This window comes from Anopheles aquasalis, chromosome 3 (genome assembly GCF_943734665.1).
Source record: "Anopheles aquasalis chromosome 3, idAnoAquaMG_Q_19, whole genome shotgun sequence".
In the NCBI taxonomy this organism is placed as follows: Eukaryota; Metazoa; Arthropoda; class Insecta; order Diptera; family Culicidae; genus Anopheles; species Anopheles aquasalis.
Genome location: NC_064878.1, coordinates 41,311,998 through 41,323,521, shown reverse-complemented (window position 1 = coordinate 41,323,521; position 11,524 = coordinate 41,311,998). Strand labels below are relative to the sequence as shown.

Sequence of the window (11,524 nt, the reverse complement as noted above, 5' to 3'; positions counted from 1 at the left end):
GCATCTGTTGACTTCCCTGTTCGCTGGGTATGATTTTGAAGAGAGAGAGAGAGCGCGCTACACACAATACTTGCCACCCGCATGATGAGGATGATGATGATGATGCTGGTAAGACTCGCAACCAACTGAAGGACATGCGAAACTCGAAAAGAGGGGATGTAGCACCACCGTGGTGAGGGAGTGAGTACCCTTCTGTTGCGGTTACACTAGTGGCACTAATGAACGAGGGCAGGTACGGGTGCTGGCGCTTGTAAACAAGCAGCAGCAGTGGCAGTAGCAGCAGCTGAAGTAGTAGCAGTAGCGTTGTTTAAGGTTGAACTACTATGAAGCGCCTGTTGTCGTTGCTTAAGGCACAGGAGCAGCGCTCCGTTGAAGCGCGATGCTCCATAATGTGTTGTTTGTTTATTTCTTACAGAAAGCGAATCACTAAACACCGGAGTGGTGGCGCATGACACACTGAATGACGTCGGGAGTAGTTGGTGGAATTGAAATCATGTTTCAAACATCGCGACCCGGTTGCGATTAGTTTGCAACACGGTTGTTATCTTCTTGAAGTCGTTAGTTTTACAGCATTATTTACCAAAAAGGTGTGCTACATTTTTTTTTATCTCAAAAGCAATTAAATATCTTGCCTTCGGATGGATGCTGGTAATTGCATGCTAATTCAGCATGAAAGGATTCCATGCTGTAGGCTAAAGGAAAAAAACGTTAGAAAATGTGTTTGTATGGTGCTTTATTATCATTTCACCTGCTGGCGAGCACGGTTGGTGGTACGGACCCCTTAGAAAGGGAAAAGAATAGCACCACTCGGTCACAATAGAAGCTTATCAAAGAGCAACCCGCACACTCTCTCTCTCGTGCTCTCGTGCTCTCTTGGGCTTGTGAGAGCATATGCTCCAGAAGATCAGAGCACCGGAGCGTGCGGTGGAAAAGCTCCGGGGGCCTCTGCTCTCGCTATCACAGGCGAACAACACCGTTAAGCGCCACGTCGTCTCTCAGCGCTCCTGTTAAGCCCAGAACTCCTGCGGCCTGTCGTCAGTTCACTTACCTTCAAGCGGCAAGCTGGCCCTGTAACAGGTTGGTTCGAAAATTCGCTCTCTCTCTCTCTTCTCGAGAGCACAAGGCTCACGGAGGAGGTCGTCAGTCCGAGATAAGCTTTCGACCGGTGCGGTCGTGTACGGGTGCGGTCGACCGCGTCACACGCAGTCTGGTATCACAGCTTCGGTACGCACAAAACGGTTACGGATCAATCACCACAACCACCAGGAGAACAGCAGCAGCATTAGAGGAGGCAGGAGTTCCCTTTCCTCCAAGCCAGTTGGTTCAGTTCTGTGGTGGAAAAAGGAAGAAAAGCAAGTGGACGGGCTATCAGTTGGTTAGCGTTTCAGCTGGACAGCAGCAGCAGCCAGTGGTGCGCTCATCAACGTGCTCTCGTGCAGCACAGCAGCAACGCCACTGGTGCTGGTGCTGATGCTGATCTCATCTCTTCCGGCTGGAGAGGCACTTTGCGGCTTCATCTGATGATAGTTATGATAAACAAGCGATCCGGTTCCGGTGTTTGTGCCGACGCAGTTTTTCTTCCTGTAAGCGATATCGGTTGGGAGAGGAGCAATGAGGGTGATGGAGGCCTTCTTTGCGGTTAACTTCAAGGGCAGCGATCTTTGTTCTGCGGGCGGGAGGGTTAGTGCGGATGTGGAAGTGTAGTGCGTACGTATTTACGTGTTAGCGTACCATGCTGTTGGTATATTTTCGGGTATTTTCGGCGACGTTTGAAGTGGCTCAGTGGCTCGTGGTGTGAGGAGTGTGTTACTTATTTAATTTGTAATTAACTTATCGCTAATACTCGAGTGTTTACATTACAGCAGCCAGGAAGGGTCTTCAGTGGATACTGGATGTGAATTCAGGAAAATTCAGGCAAGTTGCACTCAAACATATTAACAACGGGGCCGTAACTATCCGGTGCTGGTGCTTGCTTGCGAACACCTTGACCACGGAAGGTGCGTGCAGGATTAGTGTGCAACGGAAATTAAAGTGTAAAGTGTTCCAGTGCACGAGTGTCTGCACGGTATCGCGGTTTCTGAACCGGAAACCGGAATGGATTACGCTTCCGAACGGGAACTGCCCTTGGCACATCGGAATTGAGGTACGTTCATGTCCGTATATGCGGCTGGGAAGGTGGTTGTTTTATTATTTTTCGTGCGTAAAACTAGCATTAATTACCAAAAAGGAAGGAAGGACAGTGTATCATCATCTTTGCAGCACGTCAGCATTTCACCAACACCATCGAGAGAGAGAGAGAGTGAGAGAGGTGTAATTTATGATCCATGGTGTGGTTTTTACTCCAGCACCAGCTCCAGTTTTGTTTACATTCGCGCACTGCGTGAACTGTCCGCGTCGCGTCGTAAAGTCGACGCCCAAGGGGAGAGATGTGCTGGATTGTAAAATGCATGTTTCGCGCCACCCAAAACCATCGTACTGAGAGGATGTTTAATTGGCAATAGAGAGAAGGGTTGTTTTGTTCGTGTTTTTACTAGAATGCGATGCCGCAAGCGGATTAGTACGAACGTTGCTTGTTTACTGGTTCCCACGGCCAAATCCAAGAAGTTGTTGGTTACAGGCTTAAAGTTACTTCGGTTTCTTTGCGAGAGGAGTTTTTGATTGATTTTCTGCCATCAGATTTCGTAGCGATGCGGCGAAGCGAAGCCACTGAAGGACGATCTTCCTACCTTGTTCGAGAAAGCTGGGGCACCATCTGTGGCAGCGTGATCTAGGTTTCGGACCGTAGCTCGCAGTCTTACCGTGTGTGCTCTCCAGTGCCAGTCTCGAGAGCACCACGGTCCTGCTTTCCGATGGTTGGTGCGCAAAATGTTCTGCCACAGCCGGTACCCCATTTGCTGTATAAATATGCATATTTAATTAAAGCTAAACTATGGTTCGCACGTACACCGCGTGTTGCTAGCAGCCTCAGCTGTGCTGGAAAGCAAAAGAGCTTCCTTTTTTTTCCTCGTTTTTTTTTGTTTCGATTTTCTTTTACATTTCTGCGACGCAGCCCGTAGATTGTGTGTGCTTCATGGTGGCAATTTTTGGCGGTGACGGGACGGATATTGGTCGCATTGAAACTAGCTATCGGTCCCTGGTGTGTGATACCAGCACGTCTCTTGTGCTTGTGCCTGTAGCCAAAGATCTACACGGTCGTGCTGCTGCTGCTGCTGCTGCTGCGAAACACAGTCCTGTTACGATGTTTACGACAGCACGGGAAAAGGGAAGCGGAAAAAAGAGGAAAGGGAGCCCAAGGTTGAGACGAAAAGAAAGGTAAACTAACGAGAAGACGCGCCCGCCTCAGACCATAAACAAGTGATCATCATTATACAAACAAACAACTTCATGTTACCTCGCACGTACTTACATGCGGCTGGCACGCCACTGGTGGGTACCAGCGTGAAACCACACTCTCGATGGGTGTATTTTACGTGGTACACGGGGGTGATACAGGGGTTGTGCGCGCCTCCATGGTTGACGGTTGAAGGCACTCCTTCAATTAAATTCATATTACAGAAGCCAGTGCCACAGCCAAGGGACACTTCACAGTCCATGAGAAGAAGAGGGAGAGAGGGAGCATAAGAAAACGGCAAATGTCGTTGGTCACCGGTCCTCGTCCACGAAGGAATGGTGTCACAGAAAGGGGAGCAACTGTAGGCTTTATACCATCCCTTACTACGCGACACCGACGACAGCGACGGGAAAACTCCTGGGAAAACTTTTCCATTTTTTTCCATTTATTTTTCCTTCCCCATCGTGGCTTCCCACCACGGTGCGATGATACACCACGTGTGGTATCCTCCCCGCCAGTGCCAGAACCGCGACCAGGAAGGAAAACTGTTTGCCCAACCATCAGTTTCCGGATTCCGCGTCGTTGTCGTCGTCGTTGGATAGCCACGTTATCGATTATTTCCAAATTTTATCTCACCCACTGATCTGCACAGGTGGTCGTCGTTGGCCAAACACATACACGTAGATGTTACACCAACCAACGGTAGCAGCAGCAGTAGCAGCAGCAGGAACACGACTCTGACAGCGCTCGACTTGCTTGTCACCTTTTTCACTTAGAGAGCCCGAGAGACAGCACAGTAGAATATGGAGCAGAGGGGGTTGTCATCGTGTCGGTCGGTGGTCGTTGTGGAGCTTATGAACACCTGCACACAACCTGGCATCCCATGTGGCGTGAGGATATTGGGGAATGATGATGATACCTAGTAATGTCCGTTGCCTCATGTTAATGTAACGAGATATTAATGGGTAGCAGTAGCGTTAGGAATTCACTCTTCAATTTGCACATACTACATTCCTGGAATCCAACGACGGAATATAATGCAACTAAACCGTTTAATGGTTCTCCGGTGATTCTAAAATCATTCCAAATACCTCGATGCCACTCGGTTAGTCGGTCGGTTCTATTTTTTATTCACTTTTTCCTATCCCCGAAAGCCGTTTAGCGCTCTTAACCGACTGCCTACCCGTCGTACACTAACCAACGGAGGCCAACTTTGATCGCGACCGCTTTGTGGTGGGCCAGAATGAGAGAATGAGTTTGGCGCGTAGCCCATTGTTGACATTCGGCATTTTTGGGCCACGTTTTTTTTCTGGTGGCCGCTGTCCCGTGTATCACACTATCACACTATCTCTATCAACCTGTCTGTGTGTATGTGTGCCGTGGTCTTGTAGTGTGATACTGTTATTTTATCTTATTCCAAACACGATCGTGAGTCAACACGCGGTCAGCGTACGGAGGTTGCAGCAGCGATGAGGAAACGAGGTTCCGGAGAGGGAGCTGCATAACCCGCGGGACCCTGAGGCCCTCCTTCCCACGGTAGTGTTTAAATATTTACTTAAACCATACTATAGCCAAACACATCAGACACTGGCCCCCGGGGGGGGGGGGGGGGGGGGGGTTGAAGGCTGATGGCGGCAGTTGGTTGGATTGGCCGCTAACGAGCTTGCCAATGTATCCAACCGGGCAACCGGCCATCCTAACCCAAAACCGGCAGATTCGCGAACCATAATCGCGTTAACTTTGTTGAGTTCCCCGGGAACTGGACGAGAGCGCGCGAGCGAGACCAATGACGAGCGAAATTAATTTGTCACCACCACCGCACCGGACCGGACGACGGTGAGGTCTGTGAGGTGGTTTTTCGTGGTGGTGGTCAAAATGGTTTTTTGGTCCCGTTTGACCTCCTTCCGCCCTGGTGTTGCTCGCTCGCCCCGTTCGTTGTTGTTGTTGTGTCGGATTTGTCCGTTTTGGTGGGATTTGGCCACTTTTCGGTCTTCCGGTTATGGGGTTTTAGCTTTGGTAAAATGGAGAGCGAAAAAATAATGAAAAAGAAGATGAAACTCCCGTGGCCAGCAATTATTAATGATGGTTTTGACGGTGATGACGCGATGTTGTTCGGTTGCTGTTACTGGTGCTTCTCTTAATTAACGGGCACCAAAGTGCTTGGACTGCCACGAGCAGCAGCATCGCAGTAATTGGGATTCTGGTGGCAGTGACTCCGGGACGCGTATAAGGGCGCCGGTTGCGGATCGAATCGGGCGGCCGTGTAATGAGGGTGCAAAACGTAAAAAAATACTTCATCCACTTGGCGAGGAGTGACGGGTGGAACTGGCTTAAGAAGGAAAACGGCCTAATGGGGGGCGGGAAACCAGCATTTGCAGAGAGGCACAGCATTCGAATGGAAAATCATCATGAGGTCATGCTCTTCACCTTAGTTTGCTTATTCAATTTTCGTCTCGTTAATCTTGTCGGCTTCGTTTGGTTTGTATTTGCATCTCAACAATGCATTAATTTGATTTTGGAGTTCATTCATAGCTTGATGGTTGATTTTAAATTCAAAACATGGAATCAAAATGTTGTCCTCCGATGGTCATTTATTTGGTCACCTTCATATTTCCAGCAAAATATTTAAAAAATAATATTAAATAGTTAAGAGCACTGCTGCCTCAGGGTTCAACCAGATTATTTTTGTCCAAGATACTCTCAAAGAATCCACTTTTCGTCCGCAGTAAAAATGTGAGGAGAAAATCACATTCTTGTCTGTCTTTTTAGCAGCAATTCGTGTCTTCTTTCTGACAAATTTGGCACAATTTCCTTGGTTTAGAAAAGTTTAGAAACCGCATTTCATTGCATTACAATCCAGTAAGTCTTAGGTAAAAAGGAAATACAATCCATTGCAAGGTGGTCTTTTGCTTATGCAGACCAGCAGGAAATTCTTTTGAAATATACGGCTCCATCTGGAATCCCTATCAACCTGCTGGTCCATTAGAAGCAGCGAAATTATAGATCCATTGTAAGTCTACTAAATGGTCGATACAGTGCAAATTGTGTTGCCTCGGGAACGGAATTAATCGATCCAAAATTCTTGCTTCAAGTGACAGTTTACCGCTAAAGATTCTACAAAGAAGTTTTTTTCTGTTTCAATTCTAATCTGAATGTCAATTAAAACATGATGCTGTTTGCTTCGTTTTATAGTAATGAATAACGTGCTTACCGTAAACACAATTTATCAGTGTGAAAATTGTACCTTTTCCTTTGAATAAAGATGGCTTTTATTTATGCTCCATCCAACTACCATAAACGAACCAATGGATATAAAACCTACCGAATGGATTCAAGTTTCTCATAAAAAATAAAAAAAAGCGCTAGAACGGTATCTCCTTAGCACCGATCGTTCTCTACCACACTACCGTAAAGACTGACCGCAATGAAGACGAAGCACCCGGGGATGGACTCATCAATCTTGAATTTTCCTTTCGGTGGCCCCTTCCGATGCCGCGATACACTTAGGGTAAGCGATATCATCAAATTGTTGCCACCCGCTTTCTCTCTCTGGTGTGCTCCCACTTTCTTCAGCTCCCGTCCGGTCGCTTCTTATTCATCCTTGGTTGACACAAAGTTGAAGCCAATTACTCATTCAATACTGGTTGGTTGGGTGCAGTACCGTCACTGAACGCTCGCTCGATGCGCCATAAACAACTTTTCTTACAAATCGCCAGTGCAGAGGGGTGCGAAGGGGAAGAATTAACGGCAAACGGGCGGCGGCGAACGGAGCGGCGAAGCGTCACAAGACTGATTAACTAACACGCTTCAGCTTTAACAAGCAATATTAATCTAGCTCGATTGCACGATCGATCATTCGGTGTGGCAGAGGTCGAACCGTGGGGGGACTAGCACCCTGGGGTACACCCAGAGCAAAGGTACTACGGTTCCACCAACCCCCCAATGAGTTCCCTGTAACAGATGAAAATGATGATGATGATGATGATGATGATAGTGATGGTGATGAGGCTGCTGAGGGGATGAGACAGCTGCAATGAATCGCCTCCTTACTCCACGGAGAGGCGTGCGACTGAACGACGGAATCGAGATCCGATCCTGGTTCCTGGCGTGGTGGCGCTAAATGGTTGGCAATAAAATGACCGACGTCGACGTCTGGACGGGGCTGGCCTAACTATAAGCTTGACCATTTTATTGGCCATTTTGTGTTGATTACCTTTATGATAACCCGCTACGGTCGGTTGAAGAGTGATTGATTGAAGGCGCTGGACGCGGAGAAAGTGTTACAAGGGACGTACTACGTCATCCGCCATTTAGGGATGGGAACTCGTCTTTTATGAAGTCTCCGTCTGTTCGTGGCCACAAGACTTCACTGGAGGTTGTGGCGTCATCCGGTCTATCAGCTCAGCTGGAAGATTATAAAAAATTTCTTCAAATTCCTGTTCCCAGCGAAGCCTCAAGTCCATGACCAAGAATTTACCCCCGCTCCCGGAGTAAGTGGCTAGACAGCGCCAAAAACCACCACCAAAAACCACCATTAAACCGGGCCTGCCACACCGGAGGCTGCTGCGGAGGTTCACGAGAGTGGCTCCAGTGGCTGGAGTGGCTGCTGCTTCAGTGCTGCACGAACGGACATCCCGGGGGCCACTAAAAACCGCGTTTGATGTTGAAGCGTGTCAGCGTGGTCTCTGGCAGCCGGTTCCGTCGACTCCTTACCGTGAGTCCCGTTCCGGACGTTGAATTCGATCGCTGCTCTTCCTGCTCCTGCTTCTGCTAGTGCTGCTGCTGCTGCTGAGAAACCGTAAATATTTCTCGCTTGGATGCTATTGATCAATAAGTCGATTATACCGACACGGAGCCAAAAGGGGAAGTGAAGCCAGGAGAGGTTTCAGTTTATCGAACGGTTACTGGTGGCAGCGGCGTGGGAAGCATCAGGTACGGAATTTCCACGCAAAGTTTGCTCTTCCGTGTCCCCCTTGGCGAGACGTATCGTAAAACTTAACCTCACTTTCCACGGTTCCCGCAGGGACGGTGATGCAAGAAGCTTTAACGTGGCTTGCATCGCAGTGTGCGAGCTCACGTGTTGAATATGTAGATTCAGAAGGAACACACAGGCACGTACTAGATCGGGCCGCGCGAATCTTTATGCCAAGCGATTACGGCGAGTGCTTCCTCTCTTCCTCTTGTTTTTTTTTCCTCTCTCGCGCACGCGTACGTGTGCGCCCGTGTATGTGTGCTCATCGTCAGCCTAAGGTGTTTTGAGGAGAATTTAATAACATTAACCGATGGAGGTACCGGAAGCTTCGCAACAGTCCTCCTCCGAGCCTCAGGTGCAACAGGTTTGTTGGTGGGGCACGGTAACAGTTCTGTCCTTGTATCAGCCTTGTATCGGCACTGTAAGGATGTAAGCGAGCGTGCGGCACATCCGAAGCCGCTCGCTTCCCGCTCCGAGCAATTGATAATGCCCGGCGGATATTGTGCCCCATAAAGGTTGTTGCTTTCCAAACCATCCTTCCGTCCGTCCCCGATGGGCCTCAGTTTTCTTTTTTTCATGTGCCTTGGGTTCGATTTTCGATTTTTTCCTTCCGACCCGGTCGGCCACAGGTTGCGGTGCTGTTGTTGCTCAACATTTTGGTTTAGAATGTCGGTAGCTCACCGCCCGGGGTGGTGGTTTTAGGGTTTAGGTTTTGGAGAAAAACTGGAGTAATAGAAAATTGATAAAACAAGTTCTGGCTCTTCCCTTCGCCCGCTGGTCACCGTTGATTGGCAGACATTTGGTGCGGGTGACCGGTGGGGAATTGGATATTTTTCTTTCTTATTTTGGTTCCATTTAGTTGACGAGTGGACAATGTCAATAAAGAGGTTGATGGTTAATAATGGGATTATGGAAGGGCTGCTGGCTATTTGAGATGCTACAGCCTTTAAATGTTTGATTGTTATCCTTATGATTGTTCCTAGTAATTATTGTCAAAGAATTATAGGTTTTTTGATGAATTTTAGATGTTTAATACATATTTACGCACATTTTTAATCATTTCGGTGCCAAAAAATACCATTTTAAGTAAAAGTATGATCGTTCGAAGCCATATTGACTCTCGTATTCAATTATCACGGATGAATAATATTTGAAATGTATCACATTCAAGTAAATACTTCAAAGAATAATCTCGACATTTAAGGATGGTCTACAAAATTATCATTAGAATTTAGTTTGGGTGCGCTTCTGTAAAATATTTTCAAAAATAAGATGTAATTCAGTAATGCCAGAAAACTGAAGAAAATTTGAGCTTCATATCCCATTATCACATTGATTTAATATTGATGTTGGGATTTTGTGCGTCTTATCTGAGGCATTTCAATTAATATTTATGCACTTCTTATAATTCGATAGTTTTGCATAACCCTTAATTGTCCTGCAAATAAGGGAAGCACAAATCTCCCTAAGAAAGAACCATTAATTCTTCAACCAATAACCTACGAACTTCACATTCATATTTTGCACAACGCAAAACCCAACGCTCAACGCCATCGATCACTGCCACCAGTCATTCACCTGACAAAGAATGAATGGGCAAACATCAGGAACCGCAAAAGTCACCGAAGAATGATTACAAATCGTCTCGACCCCAAAACGCAGTACAATGCGCACGAACCAACCACACAGGCACACCGAGGCACTCCCAAACAACCCGGAAGGTTGGTTATGTCCTTCGCGTCTAATTACGGGGATAAAGTAGAACGAGACCAGTGGTGACTGGGAAGCTCTCTTCGCTAAGCACCAGCCAGTAGCAGCAGCTACAGTTTCGCGACTGAAGGCACTGCCGTCAGGCTGCTGGAAGTCAAAGCGCGACTCTTCACTTTTTCCGGATACTCTAGTTTGCCGCACCCCTTGGTTCTGCAGCCTTGGCTCGAAGCGCTCAAGCGCGTAGCTGGACGATAAATTCTTTTTTTTTGCTTCCGGACCGCGACAGCCACAGAAAGGGAGATGGAGAGAGAGAGAGAGAGCGAGTGAAAAATGTCGTCTTTTGTGAGCCCTTTTCCAACGTTTTGTGTACTTCCGACAACCCCTTTTTCGGGCCTGGAAGTCTATCTTTCGATGACGGGACGGGGACAGTACTGCCTTTGCGCCTTAATTTCTCTTTTTTTTGCCCACTTTGTCGTCATCGTCGTCGTCGTCCAGTGCCTTTCTTCTCCTCGCCACTCTTCCTGCTTTGCTGTTTTCTTTTCGTTGTTACTTTCCGTAAAGTCATCCAGGGCTCGACACAGTGTTTCCAGCTGACCGCCCTGACGAGCCTGTGTTGCCGCGTGGAGGCAGCGTTTGATAAATGAAGCTCCAAACCGACAAACGGTGCTCAACCACGGCCCCGAAAAGGTCCCGTTCGGGGTGCTCCCGGAAATGAGAAAGGGCTTGCCGACCGACGGACCGACCGCGGGAAATGATAAATCTTCCACGCGGCTCTGAGAATCTCTGAGGAACGTTTTCATTTGGCCGAGCAAAAGGATGAAGTCGTGGACATCGCGCGCGTGAAAGAGTGAGCAATCAACAGCACTAGCAGCAGCCCAGGAAGTTGTCTTGGCTACTTGGCGTTGCCTGGTTGCTTGGTTGGTTGCCACTGTCAATCGGTGAAGAATGTTGCCAAAGTCCGAACATGACAGTGGCTCCGGTCGAGTTGGCGTGTTGGCGAAGCGTGTGAATCAGTAGCCATGTTTGAGAGGATTTTGACGAAGTGACCGAAGAAAAATGGGAAGGCTAGTCGGATGGGCAGCATCAATGTAGAACATGCATACAAACCAGCAAAGTATCAGCGAGTGCGGGACGACCAGGGCGGAATACAAGTGGAACTCATCAGTCGAGCACAAACGAGGAGTTTCTGAGCAGCAAGGGGGGGAATGCAGATTTGCATATACGAAGCCACTAGCTATAGCCACCCGAGCACACCGAGATCCGAGTGCTTGTGTTAAGAGGTTTTCCCTTGAGCGCCCGTTGCTTGGTTGCGTGTTCCCGTTGTTCGCTCGTGTCCAGCAAACACGTGGTATTGTGGTGTGCCGTGGTAATCATTTTATGCAATAATGTGTTTATGCATCTCGTCCCATCCCGCCCCTTTTTATGCTGGATGGTACATTTCACCCTTCCACAGATTCAACTGGCATTGCGCATTTCCTTTTTCCATTCGATGAATCCGTGCGACGTTAGTC

The 11,524-nt window shown here is 48.0% G+C and overlaps 1 protein-coding gene across 4 annotated transcripts in view; it reads left to right on the top strand.

The window, feature by feature from the left end:
• The first annotated feature begins 1,152 nt into the window (after window positions 1-1,152).
• The window catches only part of LOC126574066 (protein qui-1), a 50,462-nt gene continuing 40,090 nt past the window's right edge, over window positions 1,153-11,524 (top strand). For 3 of the 4 annotated variants that reach the window (XR_007608202.1, XM_050234007.1, XM_050234004.1), the window contains exons 1-2: window positions 1,153-1,224; window positions 1,863-2,143. The gene's annotated coding sequence lies outside the window, so the exon portion shown is untranslated. The remainder of the gene's footprint in view (window positions 1,225-1,862; window positions 2,144-11,524) is intronic. The other variant, XM_050234005.1, reaches the window with a different exon arrangement.